Raw genomic sequence first — 15054 nt, 5'->3', positions numbered from 1 at the left:
GTCAGCAAATTTCGCCAGTACATTCTTGGACATCATTTCACGATTCACACTGATCACAAGCCGCTGATCAGTCTGTTTGATCCAACTAAGGCGACGTCTGTCACACTACCGCCCAGGATCATCCGATGGTCCCTGTTTCTCGCTGCTTATGACTACACCATATGTTATCAGCCTGGTTCGACTATCACAAATGCAGATGCCATGAGTCGGTTACCCCTTCCAGAATCCGTTGATGATTCGCCTACACCAGGATCCATTATCGCACTGATGGATCATCTGGAAGATTGTGCTGTCGATTCCGGCCAGATACGCACCCATACTCGACGAGACCCCGTTCTGTCTAGAACTGTCCAGGCTGTACAGCTTGGATGGCATTTGCTACCTGAGGGTGACCCAGCTTTTGCAGCTTTCAAAGCACGTAAAAACGAACTCAGCGTGGAAAATGGTTGCCTACTCTGGGAAGGTCCCGGAAAATCTGCGTTCCAGGGTCATGGATGAAATCCATGACTGTCACTGCGGGATTGTGATGATGAAGTCGCTCGCCAGATACTATGTGTGGTGGCCGAATCTTGATGCTGATATCGAGCATCATGTTCGACATTGTTACCCCTGCCAGAGCACCCAGAATACACCTGCGAAAGCGCCACTGCATCCCTGGGAATGGCCCAGCGAACCATGGCATCGCCTGCATCTCGCTTACGCCGGGCCTATTAAAGGCAGCATGATTCTAATAATTACGGACGCGCACACAAAATGGATCGATGCCGATGTGACGCGTGGTACTACGTCAGCCATTGTCATCGAAAGACTCAGACGCTGCTTCACCACTCATGGTCTGCCCAGGATGATCGTGAGTGATTACGGTTCGTGTTTTTCCGGGCCGAGTTTGCCAAGTTCACACGTCGGAACGGCATCAATCATATGTTTGTCAGCCCACATCACCAGGCTTCAAATGGCTTGGCCGAACGATCCGTGGGAATCATCAAATCCGGATTGCAGAAACTTCAGGAGGGAACCCTGGAAACAAAGCTTTCTCGTCTCCTGTTCAAATACCGCATCACGCCACAATCAACAACCGGTGCAGCTCCGTCTAAGTTATTGATGAAACGACACTTGAGATCGACACTTGACAATCTCAAACCAGACATTTCATCAAACGTTTATCAGAGCCAGCTTAATCAAAAGTTGGTCCACGATAAGTCGTCCAACAGTCGCTGTATCAACATTGGAGATCCAGTGTTTGCCCAAAGTGTAGGTGCAGGTGCGACGTGGCTACCAGGGGACATCATCGAGAAGCCAGGTCCACTGTCCTGCGTGTTTCGCCTGCAGGACGGCCGTGAAATTCGTCGACATCAGGACCACATAACCTCCCGTCACTGTCAGTCGATAGAGCCTGCAGCATCGTCACAGTCAGAACAACAGTTTGACCCGCCATTACCGGAGATCGTCGTGGCCGCTCCAGCCGGCTCGGATTCCCCTGAAAACCTCTGCGAACGCTACACCCTTCGTGGAGACCAAAGGAATCACCTCGGACTCTGTATCCACTGGTACACTGCGACCCAAAGGGATCACCTCGGACTCTGTATCCACTGGTACACCGCCACCCAAAGGGATCACCTCGGACTCTGTATCCACTGGTACACCGCCACCCAAAGGGATCACCTCGGACTCTGTATCCACTGGTCCACCGCGACCCAAAGGGATCACCTCGGACTCTGTATCCACTGGTACACCGCCACCCAAAGGGATCACCTCGGACTCTGTATCCACTGGTACACCGCCACCCAAAGGGATCACCTCGGACTCTGTATCCACTGGTACACCGCGACCCAAAGGAATCACCTCGGACTCTGTATGCACTGGTCCACCGCGACCCAAAGGGATCACCTCGGACTCTGTATCCACTGGTACACCGCGACCCAAAGGAATCACCGCGGACTCTGTATCCACTGGTACACCGTGACCCAAAGGAATCACCTCGGACTCTGTATCCACTGGTCCACCGCAACGCTCAATGTGCGAGAGAAAAGCACCTGACTGTTTGAATCTTTGAAGATGTTTTTTCACGTTGACACATGTTCTGTTTTCACGTTGACACACGTTCTATTTTCACGTTGACACGTTATATTTTCACGTTGACACATGTTCTATTTTCACGTTGGCACATGTTCTATTTTCACGTTGACACATGTTCTATTTTCACGTTGACACATGTTCTATTTTCACGTTGAGACATGTTCTATTTTCACGTTGACACATGTTCTATTTTCACGTTGACACATGCTCTATTTTCACGTTGACACATGTTCTATTTTCACGTTGACACATGTTCTATTTTCACGTTGACACATGCTCTATTTTCACGTTGACACATGTTCTATTTTCACGTTGAAACATGGGCAGATTGTTGGGCAGACGTTGAAACGTTGAAACATGGGCAGACGTTGAAACATGGGCAGACACATGGGCAGATTTATCCCCGTGTCCACTTGCTTTTGATTGCACACATATTTTCACATGGTTTTGGAAATGTTGCTTTTGAAATGTCAATTTTGGAAATCCAGCACGTATTGCTCTTGGTAATTTTAGACTTAAAGGGGAGGATGTCATGTATGAAGCTGCAAATATTCACCGTTGTATCCGGACACCGGCTTATTTCCGTTTCCGGGAGTTACGGCTCAGCTCGGCTGGCACTGGGTTGAATCGGGCCTGCATCTGCAGAGTAAGTAAACCTGCGCAACAATGGATCGTAGTCTGTCGAGATACCTTACACTTAGTGTTTTGGACTTTGTGACATGACCAGAATTACTTGTCGACAACCTTTATTTTCCCCCACCCTCAAAATCTGGGCAGTGGTACCACATTATACTACACGCCAGCTACACCTTCTCATTCAGAAGCAGATTCACCGCCATTTTGTGTGCAACCAGCTGCAGCGACCCATTTAACATGTTCAAGTATTTCCTTTTTCAACAACGACGCAAGATCACTCCGATTCGCAAAAATTAAGGAATCTTATTGTGACGTATGCAACATGTAGACCTCACAATCAGAAATATGTGGCCGCCACGTCACTTCCGGGTTGAGGCCGACTCAGTTGACATGCTTTCACATTGTTGACTAAAGGCTTTTCGGCGTTGTTGATAAAGCTAAAAACCATCAATCTGAATCGTCTTTCTTTTAAAGAACCACTTGGAAGAACATCAAATATCAATAAAATGCACACTGCCTGTTTTGAAGTTAACCTACAGTAAAAACTAAAATGCCACTCAGTCGAGCGCAAACCTCTGCCAGGCTGATCAGTTTGCATTTTGTATCTCACTGATGTATGGATGTAAATCTGGCCTCTTAACCAAAATCGAATCAGTTCATCATTTTCACACACCCAACCTGTTCACCAAGTTTCGTTTGAATCCATCCATAACTTTTTGAGATATCCTCCTATGTATCGTTTTTAGCCCGATCTCCAAATGCTGAAGAACCACTTAAAATTTTAAATAATGCTTATATCCGAATCCCTATTCAGATCTTCACCAAAATCTAATCGAATCGTCCTTGTCGGACACACAACCTGTCCACCAAGTTTCGTCCAAATCCATCCATACCTTTTTGAGATATCCTGCTATGTATAGTTTTTGGCCCTATCTCCCAATGCTGAAGAATCACTTTAAAAATTATAGTAGCCGGATCCGAATCCGGATCTTCACCTAAATCTAATCATTTCGTCCTTGTCACATACACTACATCTATGCTAAATTTCGTCCGAATCCACCCACAACTTTTTGAGATATTTTGTTCACAAACAGACAGACAGACAGACAGGGGTGAAAACATAACCTCCATCCACCTTTGGTGGCGGAGGGAATAATGAAGGAATACTTTTCCATCCGTTGCTATAACAATCAATCAGTGGGCGGGGCTTAGTGTGGGCTCTTCCGCACCGCTTCCTTCCTTCTGTGTAAGTCCTGCTTCATCAGGATGTAGATTACTGCACTGCGGTGGGGAATAAGGGCAGACGTCACTGTCACCTTAACCTTTGACATACACTACATGACTAAAAGTATGTGGACACACGAACATCACACATCCCTTTCCAAATCCTGGGCATTAATATGGAGTTGGTCCCCCCCCGTTGATGCTATAATAGCCTCCACTCTTCTGGGAAGGCTTTCCACTATAGGTTACAACATTGCTGTGGGGATTTGCTTCCATTCAGCCACAAGAGCATCAGTGAAGTCGGGCACTGATGTTGGGTGATTAGGCTTGACTCGCAGTCGGCGTTCCAATTCATCCCAAAGATGTTTTGATGGGATTGAGGTCACGGCTCTGTGCAGGCTCGTCAAGTTCTTCCACACCGATCTCGACAAATCATTTCTGTATGGACCTCACTTTGTGCACGGGGGCATTGTCATTCTGAAACAGGAAAGGGCCTTCCCCAAACTGTTGCCACAAAGTTGGAAGCACACAATAGTCTTGAACATCATTGTATGCTGTAACGTTAAGATTTCCCTTCAATAGAACTAAGGGACCGAGCCCAAACCATGAAAAACAGCCCCAGACCATTATTCCTCCTCCACCAAACTTTACAGTTGGCACTATGCATTCGGGCAGGTAACATTCTCCTGGCATCCGCAAACCCAGATTAGTCCGTCGGACTGCCAGATGGTGAAGCGTGATTCATCACTCCAGAGAACGCGTTTCTACTTCTCCAGATTCCAAAGGCGGCGAGCTTTACACCACTCCAGCCGACGCTTGGCATTGCTGATGGTGATCTTAGGCTTGTGTGCGGCTGCTCGGCCATGGAAACCCATTTCATGAAGCTCCCGATGAACAGTTGTTGTGCTCACGTTGCTTCCAGAGGCAGTTTGGAACTCGGTAGTGAGTGTTAAAACCGAGGATAGACGATTTTTACATGCTACGTGCTTCAGCACTCGGCGGTCCCATTCTGTGAGCTTGTGTGGCCTACCTCTTCGTGGCTGAGCTGTTGTTGCTCCTAGACGTTTCCACTTCACAATAACAGCACTTACAGTTGACCGGGCATCTCTACAAGTGCAGAAATTTGACGAACTGACTTGTTGGAAAGGTGGCATGCTATGACGGTGCCATGTTGAAAGTCACTGAGCTCTTCAATATGGCCCATTCTACTGCCAATGTTTGCCTATGGAGATTGCATGGCTGTCTGCTTGATTATATATACCTGTCAACAATGGGTATGGCTGAAATAGCCAAATCCACTCATTTGAACGGGTGTCCGCATACTTTTGGTCATGTAGTGTATATAGTCAAATAACATTGACAGCTTCACTTTTTTTTCTTCGGAATCCTCTGGTAAAGTATGTTGAAGATAGCTGAAACCAGTGAAAGGGTTCGCATGTTATCGCACTCACAGCCAAACGGGACAGACCAACATATCACAAAAATTTTCATTTTCATCATAACAAACATGGGTGAAAATGTAATCTCCGTCCAACTTCGGTGGCATAGTTAATAATCTCAGTGCAATATTACACCAAGAACACTACTGCGTACGTAATATGTGGACAGGGGCAAAAAGCACAACTCGGCAGTTGAAGTCGTATATAACCGTGTCTGGTCACGCGGACATTGTTTACCCCGGCGTGACCCAACCAACGTCACACTTTCGTTTGTTTGTAAACTCCAAAAAAACGAATGTGCCAGGCCATATCAATGTCACTTATTTTGATTGAACAAACTTTGACGGCACATAAGATAGTCCATGAGAGCCTGTACGTAACAGGTAGGAACCTTCAATGTTGAACCAATAAAAGGTGTATATATCTATATATATCTGTGCAGCGTCTGTCCTGTCCTGTGTTGTGTTGTCTTGTGTTGTCTTGTCACTGAACAACTTTCTCAAACTTTTCTGAAATCGTACCAAACTTCTGGTATGCACATATCTCTCCCGTCGGTATGTCTCTCCCGTCTCCCTAAGGGTATTTTTTTTGAAAAATTTTCCAATTATTTTATTTATTTATTTTGGGGGAATTTTTTTTTTCAACTTCAATTGTATATAAAATGTGATACCACGTATATTACAAATACATTTGTGCAAAATAATTGTTTGAATTATGATTGGTGTAAATCATGACAACACAGCAACTCAGGTACAGTCATTAGCCTCAGCCAAAATAAGCCCGTTCCTCAGTAACGACGTGTGGTGAGGCGAGTGTAGCGAGCCGAGCCAAGCTCGTATATATACATATTGTTGCGAATATGGAATTTGGCCTCCATATCCGCTTGTAAATATTCCCCTATTTTCTCCAATACTCCCCAACTTTCCCCAATCCCCCATTCCCTAGTCCCATTGCATGTAAACAACAATCAGTAGAGCCGACCTTCCCCTTATTCCCCCATTAAATGTCGTGCCCAGGTCCACCGCACCACACGTAGACAACTTTCGGACATCTTCCTAGTTATTCTTAATCTATGTCAGTTAAGGCCTCGTTTCCATTAATTATGACTCTTCGTTGCACCAGAATGTGATTATATGGCATCAGTAGTGAGTTTAGGACCTTTCCCATACCTCCTCCCATCTTCTTCCCCAAACAACAACAATAACAACAACTACAACAACAATTACAACTACAACAACAACTACAACAACAATTACAACTACAACTACGACTACAACAACAGAGGGGCGGGGAGTGTGCGTCCTCACACCGGCTCGGTTACCCGCCATGACCATGCGCTCCACGGCGTTACCCCGAAGGGGCTGGCTGTCAGCTCCTCGTCAGGGGCGGAGCCAGTAACCCCCCCACGCACCCAATGAGAAGCAACGTGCCGATTCCATCTGGGGCGGAGCTAACGAGCCGAGGGCGTGTCACTCCCCGCCGGATATACGCGGCCCCGCGCCGGATGTGACGTGAGATGCGCCTCAGCTTGGAGAGAGAAGCCACCGCCACCCCCAGCGCGACGATACATCCCCGCATCTTTGGACCGGACCGGACCGTACTGTACCCTGCCCCGAGCCCAGGAGGACCTGGAGCCATCGATCCTGCCTTTCCTAGCCATCAAACCCCCGTGTGAGTCAGCCGTTGTCCCGTTTGTCTGTCGTCTGTCCGGGGTTAATATAAGAGTGTGTCTAAGTGCCTGTCTTCCTGTAATATACCTCTAGCCCCTGTAATCTAACCTTTTCCGTACGAATATACTTGAGAATCGAAACATTGGTGTCGTATTGTGTTATTGTAATCCAGCCGGGTGTCTTCTTTTTCTTATTGAGCCAGCATCGCGCGACTAGTCAACGTTCGGGCACAATCGGGTAACTTGTGCAGACGTGGTCATACCATAAAACCGCTCGGTAAATAACATCCAAGCCACGTCTGTAACAATTGGTGTCGAGGAGTGGAATTCGAACCCGGGACTAAATTTATTAGGCCCAAATTGGTAACAAGTAGAATCGATTCGGAGCGCGTTTCCCGCGCGAAATTATAACGGCGAAATTTGTAATTGTTTTACGAAACTCGAATTTTGCAAGTCGCGCTATGGCGGATCAAGACGGCTGGGGTCCGGTAGGGGAGAGTGAGGCAGGGTCGGTCCAGGACCAAATTGAGGGACATGAGGGACATGAGGAGAGCGAAACAGCGGGGGTAGCAGGTGCACAAAATGGCGCTCTCGCGCACGATGCTTCGGGCGCGCAAAAAGGCGCCTCGCTGGTCACCGTGCCCGCGACCGAAGTAGCGCCGCTGGGAAGATTGGAACTTTTTTTTATACAAATGACGGCCCTTATGGAAAAGAATAGTGAGCGATTGGAAAACCAAATGGGGGTAATGGGGAACCGGATGGATGCTCAGAGTGAGCAAATGAGGGTTGATAGTGGGCGATTAGAGGGCCAAATGAGGGGTACCGGTGAGAAGTTAGACAATAATTTTGAGGAGTTAGACAAGAAAATTGGGAAGTTAGACAATAATTTTGAGGAGTTAGACAAGAAAATTGGGAAGTTAGACAATAATTTTGAGGAGTTAGACAAGAAAATTGGGAAGTTAGACAATAATTTTGAGGGGTTAGACAACGGGATAAAAGAGGTGAAACATGGGTTAACGGGGGTAGAAAATAGAATGGCTGCCCAGGAGAATCAGATAGAGGGAGTGAAAAATGGGTTAGAGGGGTTAGAAAACAGTATGGAAGGCAAATTGAGGGACATGAGGGACCAAGCGGAAAGGGAAGTTAAACAAATGGAGCAGCAGATAGAGGGGGTCAGAATGGGGGTAGAAACCAAACTGGATGCTCACAGGGAGGAAATGGAGCAGATGAGGGTGGCATCTGGGCAGGAGATGCAAGTGATGGGAGAGGAGATCAGAAGAGGAGTGAGTGAGGAGGTCGGAGGAGTGCGCGAGGAGGTGAGGCACTGTAAGGAGCGCATGGAGAAAGAGGTGAGAAAGGGGACTGTAAAATTGCAAGGTGGTATAGAGGAGTTGACGCTGGGAGTAGAACAACTGACAGTGGGACAAAAGGAGTTGGGGGAGCAGGTTCAAAGGAACACTGCGGTATTAGGAGGTTTAAAAGCGACACAAAACGACATAAAAAACGACTTGATAGCGACAAAGAGGGAATGTCAGATGGTACGTGAGGGACTGACAACGAGGCTGGACGAGGTGATAGAGGTAATGGAGACGAAGGACCGACAGGTAAGGACGCACCTGGAAACGGTCAAGGTAGCCTTAGAGGATGAGCTTGAGGAGACGTACCGGGGAATGAAAGAGGTGAAGCAGAAACTAGAAGAAGTGGAAGAAGGGATGAGCGAAATTAAGAAGCGACGGAGAGGGGATAAGAAAGAAATAAAAGAGGAGATAAAAGAATTGGTCCAAAGTCTGTGTTTGGATCGTGATGATGTGCTCATTAACCGAATGAGGGATTCGCAGGTGATGGAGGAGAAGCGAAGAGGAAGAGGACCCGGTGTAAGTGGTGACCAATATGGTCGTGCGTATGATGCGCCAGGGGATTTAAGAAGCTTGGGGGTCGAGATAGACCCGGGTGTTCGCGAAAGGCCGTTGGTGAGGTGTGTGACAGGTCTGGTGTGCGAAAGAGGAGGTGTGCGAGAAAGTCCGACTCTGGGGTGTGTGAGGAAAAAGTGCGTGCCAAGGAGTGAGGGTGCTGGCGAGAGTGAGTCGGTCGTAGCGTGTGTGCGAGGGAGCACATGGAAGCGCGGTGTGGTAAGTGTTACAGAGGGTGTGACGGGAGAGTGTGCGCAGGAGTGTGCGCGAGAAAGGTGTGTGACGGACAGGTGCATGAGGAAAGAGTGCGCTGTCAGAAGTAAGGAAGAGTGTCCACCTGTGGTGAGTGTTACAGAGGGTGTAACGGGAGAGTGTGCGCGAGAAAGGTGTGTGACGGACAGGTGCATGGAGAAAGAGTGTGCTGTCAAGAGTAAGGGTGAGTGCGTTGTCACGAGTGGAGGTGAGAGTAGTGAGAGTAGTGAGAGTGACAAGGAGCGTGAGTTGGTTGTGACAGGTGAGCGAGGATGTACACCTGGGATGGAAGGATGCACACCTGGAATGGTAGAGCGTGAGTGGGAATGCACGCTGGAGTTGGTGGTGAGGCACGTGGTTGGGTGTGCGAATGAGAGCACACCTGTGATTGTCACAGAGGAGGTGACTGAGGAGGGGGCGCGAAGAGGTGTGTTAGTGAGGTGTGCGACCAACGAATGTGTGCCAAGGTGTTCGGTGGTCAGGTGTGTGACCAAGGCTGTGAGTGGAATGGGTGTACCGAGGTGTGTAAGGAAAGGTACGAGGAGCATGGAAACGGCTGGATGTGTGAGCAAGGAACGGGCTGCGGGGTGTAAGCATGCAGGTGAAGCATCGACGTTAGACGGGGTAGAGTTTAGAACGACTTATAGCCGAATCGGGCCCTCGGTGCGTGCTGGGCCTCGCTTTGGACGGCCGCGTCCGTGCTCCACTAGGCGGAGTTGGCAGCCCGATAGGAAGGGTCGTTATGGCGACCACGTTTTGTTGAGACGTGCCGGCAGGTCGAGATCGGGACATTGGATGGCTCCACGCCGAGGTGATGCGTGGGATCTCGGCCCGGGTAAGCCCCCGTCCCTGCACCGAGTGCCGGACGCATCCAGCCGCTGGCACAAAACAACCAGCATCCATTGCTTGGCTTTACGAAGCCGGGCTTTGGACAGGGATTGGCGCACCGAGAGGTATTAGTGAGTCGACTGGGTGATGAGGTTAGTGTTTTGGCCCCAAAATTAGAGAAAAACAAAATTTGATGATTGGCAAAGGATTGGCAGAGTGATGATTGGTAATGGTACAGTGATTGGCAGATGATTGGCAAATTTTTGATTTGTTGAAATTTGATGTGCAAAATTGGTAGTGAGAGACCCCCGATGTGGTGGGATGGCAAATCCACCATCCTTCCCATATGGGGGCAAAGGAGCAATAGCTTATGGGGTGTATGGCAGTGAAAACTAGCCCGGGTGGGTTAGGTTATATTGTAGGGATCTAGAAGAGATTGACATTAGGTAACGTTAAGTTTAGTTAGTGACTGATACCTGTAGTGGGGACGCAGGTAGATTAGTGTGGATGATAATGACGAGGGAGCGCAATAGTTTAAAGGGACGACTGGGAAGCGCAAGTTTCAGAAGGGAGTAGTTAGCTGAGATGATGCCGTGTTTGTGAGAATTGAACAGGTGTGATTGCACAGGTGTGCAACTGGACAGGTGTGTGGAGCAGTGTATGAGTAGTGAGTGTGTGGATCAGCGCGAATGCGCTTGGGGAGAGAAGGGTGCAGGTGGCACCAAGTGTGAGAGCACAGGTGTGCAAGTACAGGTGTGTGGAGAGAGTTGGAGTAAGTGGTACGGAGTGGTGTGCATGGTGCGAAGGTGTGGATGGGGGAAGAGTGGACCCCTTTCACGAATACCCGGGGCGGGTAGTGTAAGTGTTAGGTAGAGGGTATAGGTAAGTTGTGGTTGGATATTGGCATTTGTGGTGCGGTTGCAGAATGGTGTTGTGAATGGGTGCATTAGTGTTGTGGAAATGGCGGGGCGTGTAGCCTGTTAGTGTGTGTAGTTGGTTGGGCACTCCACCACTGTGAGGATGTCGGCCAGGTGAGGCCGCAGGTGGGCTCTGGGAGCCGGTAGAGTTGTGGATGGGGCCCGAGGATCCGGAGGATGGACCCGGGTAGCCCAGTGCCAGAGAGGGCACCGAGTGGGGAGAGTGCCAGAGGGCCTTCCCCTGGTAGTTAGGTTAGGGTAAGGAGCAGGTAAGCTCGGAGGCAACTGCAGTGGTGGAGGTGTGCAGGTGGGTAGACCCACTGGGAGAGGTACACGTCTCAGCCCAGAAATTGTACGAGGGCACCGGGAGATGAATCGGGGGAGTGAGACCCCAAATTGAAGAGCACCACAGTTTGGCCAATGGGAATTGGTTTTTAGAACCCATAGTGTAAGAGGGCCAATGGTTTGGCCGGAGAAAGACCCCGGGTAGTGTAAAGTTGTTAAAGTCATTTAGGAGATAGTTAGGATTGATGAACCTGTCGCACCATACGCAGCCACTTACCTGTGGTGATGATGATGACTCCACACCTGTGTTTTCTTTGTTTGTGTTGCAGAAATGAGAATTGCTGTTGGATTTGTGAGACGCATCACGACGTGGATGAGACATTGGGGTGATTCCATCTCTCCCTCCCTAGGAGGGACTGATGATGAATTGGTGATGGCAAATTTGATTGGTTAGGAGGGAGAGAAGACGAATTTGGTATATGGGAGGAACGGGGAAGACAGTAGGGATGTTTGTTGATTTGTAAAGTAGATGTTTATGGGTAGTGTTGTGTTGTGTGGATACAGTAAGGGGTAAGGGAGGGGCCATGTAGGTTACCTGGTGGGGGGGGGGGGGGGGCGTACGATAGGAACGTACCTGTCTCACCTGGTTCCCATGTGCCCCCAGTGTGCATCACCTTACATTGCGTGCACTTTTGCGCCCTTACCACCTTACTCACTTGTTTCTTCTTTTGTCTCCCACCTCCGAGGATCTGGCTTTGGGGTAGAGAGAGAGGAGAGAGAGGTGCTGGCTGCGCAGTTGTGGGCCTGCACTTTCGCTGTTTGCTGCCGGGATCGATACACCATATGGACCGCAATGTTTGTGGCCACCCACAATGGACCGCAGTTCGTTTGCGGCCAAGCACCACACGGGGATGGACCTATGGATCAACGTGGCCCCTATGCCATACAGGTGAACCACTAATAGTTAACACCACCAAGTGCACCACAAGAAGAGCAAGAGACACCTGCAGGGTTAGGGGTTGTCGAATTTATTTTTATTCCAATGAACAATGGTGACTGCACCGATTGGTGGTGGGGTGGTGCTGTTGATGCTCGGGAAGGGTGCTCTGCACGTTATTAAAGGCCGTCGGCCACAGAGCACTCGTGGGTTGGTGTATCGATGTTGGCAAGCGCGCTCTCTCTATGCATAACTTCTGCATGAGTTCCTCCAAAAACAGGTCCTGGATCGTAGTGTAAATAGCAGCGTAGTCTTGTAAATAATGCTCCCTACCGGCTGTATGTTTAGTTTGAGGATTCTTTCCGGATTCGGTTATCCTGTGGGTGTGTTTCTGTGAGGAGAAGGGTGCAACGTCGCAGGGGGACATATTTACTCATTTGTGAATATCTGTAAAACTGTCGCACTCAGGGTAGAGTTAATAGTAGAGGGAACTACATTGCGTGCCACACTAAAGTAGGTAAAAATTTATCGGGTCGGGACGCCTCGAGGGTAGAGAAGGGTGCAATGTTGCGAATATGGAATTTGGCCTCCATATCCGCTTGTAAATATTCCCCTATTTTCTCCAATACTCCCCAACTTTCCCCAATCCCCCATTCCCTAGTCCCATTGCATGTAAACAACAATCAGTAGAGCCGACCTTCCCCTTATTCCCCCATTAAATGTCGTGCCCAGGTCCACCGCACCACACGTAGACAACTTTCGGACATCTTCCTAGTTATTCTTAATCTATGTCAGTTAAGGCCTCGTTTCCATTAATTATGACTCTTCGTTGCACCAGAATGTGATTATATGGCATCAGTAGTGAGTTTAGGACCTTTCCCATACCTCCTCCCATCTTCTTCCCCAAACAACAACAATAACAACAACTACAACAACAATTACAACTACAACAACAACTACAACAACAATTACAACTACAACTACGACTACAACAACAGAGGGGCGGGGAGTGTGCGTCCTCACACCGGCTCGGTTACCCGCCATGACCATGCGCTCCACGGCGTTACCCCGAAGGGGCTGGCTGTCAGCTCCTCGTCAGGGGCGGAGCCAGTAACCCCCCCACGCACCCAATGAGAAGCAATGTGCCGATTCCATCTGGGGCGGAGCTAACGAGCCGAGGGCGTGTCACTCCCCGCCGGATATACACGGCCCCGCGCCGGATGTGACGTGAGATGCGCCTCAGCTTGGAGAGAGAAGCCACCGCCACCCCCAGCGCGACGATACATCCCCGCATCTTTGGACCGGACCGGACCGTACTGTACCCTGCCCCGAGCCCAGGAGGACCTGGAGCCATCGATCCTGCCTTTCCTAGCCATCAAACCCCCGTGTGAGTCAGCCGTTGTCCCGTTTGTCTGTCGTCTGTCCGGGGTTAATATAAGAGTGTGTCTAAGTGCCTGTCTTCCTGTAATATACCTCTAGCCCCTGTAATCTAACCTTTTCCGTACGAATATACTTGAGAATCGAAACATTGGTGTCGTATTGTGTTATTGTAATCCAGCCGGGTGTCTTCTTTTTCTTATTGAGCCAGCATCGCGCGACTAGTCAACGTTCGGGCACAATCGGGTAACTTGTGCAGACGTGGTCATACCATAAAACCGCTCGGTAAATAACATCCAAGCCACGTCTGTAACAATATATATTATATATGCTTGACTTGGACTTGCATAAATGACTTGGGATTTGACTCGAGACTTGACCAGAAAAACTTGATCAGAAAGTCAAGAGTTGAGACTCGAATAAAATGACTTGAGACTTGCATATGGGACATGGAAAATGGACTTTTTTTTTTACTACTTTGCTTCTCTTGGATTGGTCCATTGACACATCTCTTTGTTACCTCTCAAAAACTGTACAGTTCCAGAAATTTCTGTAAATTATGTTGTTGTTTCGTATGCGGCCTATGGCTTCTGGCTGCATCATTTTCTGGAAGCCCCTGTTCCCAGTAAACTGGTACGTACTCAATTTGTCAACCTTGGAAGGATGACAGGCTGAGTCAACCCACCTGGTGTTATTTCAACGAAACAACAGGGACTCACACTCAAGACCCGAAGATCTTAAGCCAAACACCATAACCCGTAAAGCCAAGACGAGACTTTCTGAGATGAATAAGCTGTGGGAAAGTTGTTTCCTTTAACTATTTGCAGTCAGCAGATAGACGAAGATACATAACTGCACGACATCCTAAAAAATATAAGCGTGCATACGTGTCACACTAGTAACTCCAATTTTACAGTAAACGTATGGAAGAAATAGAAAGTTAGAGCTAAAGACTCACCGACTCAAACGACCAGGAAATGTCTGCACAACCACACACTCACACTGTGTCAAAAAGTAAAACAAGTTCACAGTTAATACAGGTATACCTGCACGAATACATTCTTGTTCAACGAGTCTCTTTCACATGTTTAAGCTGTTCAAACAGGTTTTGGTGCATTTCGACACAATATGTACAAGCATCTAATACATCTGATGTTATTTACTGAATGAAAGGGCGTCACATTTTTTCAAAGCTGCGTAACTCTCGTTATGACGGGTCGTTCGTTCTTCGACCACGTGTTTCTTCCCCATTTCCCCAGATAGATTGTCAAATTTCAACTCGTTATTTTATCGTCCATGCGTTATTGTTTTGATTATAGTTACTTTTGGTTTGAATTTCCTGTAACTTGTAATTATTTAATCGTGTTCTGCTCCTCGTGTGCGGCCTTGTAGTTGTACCCCCGTCGGTGTTTGTTATCTTAATCGTGTTTTGCTTGGCTCTTAGTTTTTTCCCTTCTACCCCGAACATAATACTCTGTCTAACGTTCTAAATCCCCACCTCCCC

General features: G+C 48.3%; 1 protein-coding gene across 1 annotated transcript in view; it reads right to left on the bottom strand.

Annotated features, from left to right (window-relative positions):
- Positions 1-14630, bottom strand: part of PLEKHS1 (pleckstrin homology domain containing S1) — a 64254-nt gene extending 49624 nt beyond the window's left edge. Inside the window, exon 1 of the mRNA XM_068109797.2 lies at positions 14509-14630. The gene's annotated coding sequence lies outside the window, so the exon portion shown is untranslated. The remainder of the gene's footprint in view (positions 1-14508) is intronic.
- Positions 14631-15054: the final 424 nt, after the last annotated feature.

This window comes from Myxine glutinosa, chromosome 3, assembly GCF_964187855.1.
Source record: "Myxine glutinosa chromosome 3, kmMyxGlut1.1, whole genome shotgun sequence".
In the NCBI taxonomy this organism is placed as follows: domain Eukaryota; kingdom Metazoa; phylum Chordata; class Myxini; order Myxiniformes; family Myxinidae; genus Myxine; species Myxine glutinosa.
This window is presented reverse-complemented; position numbering and strand designations above follow the sequence as displayed.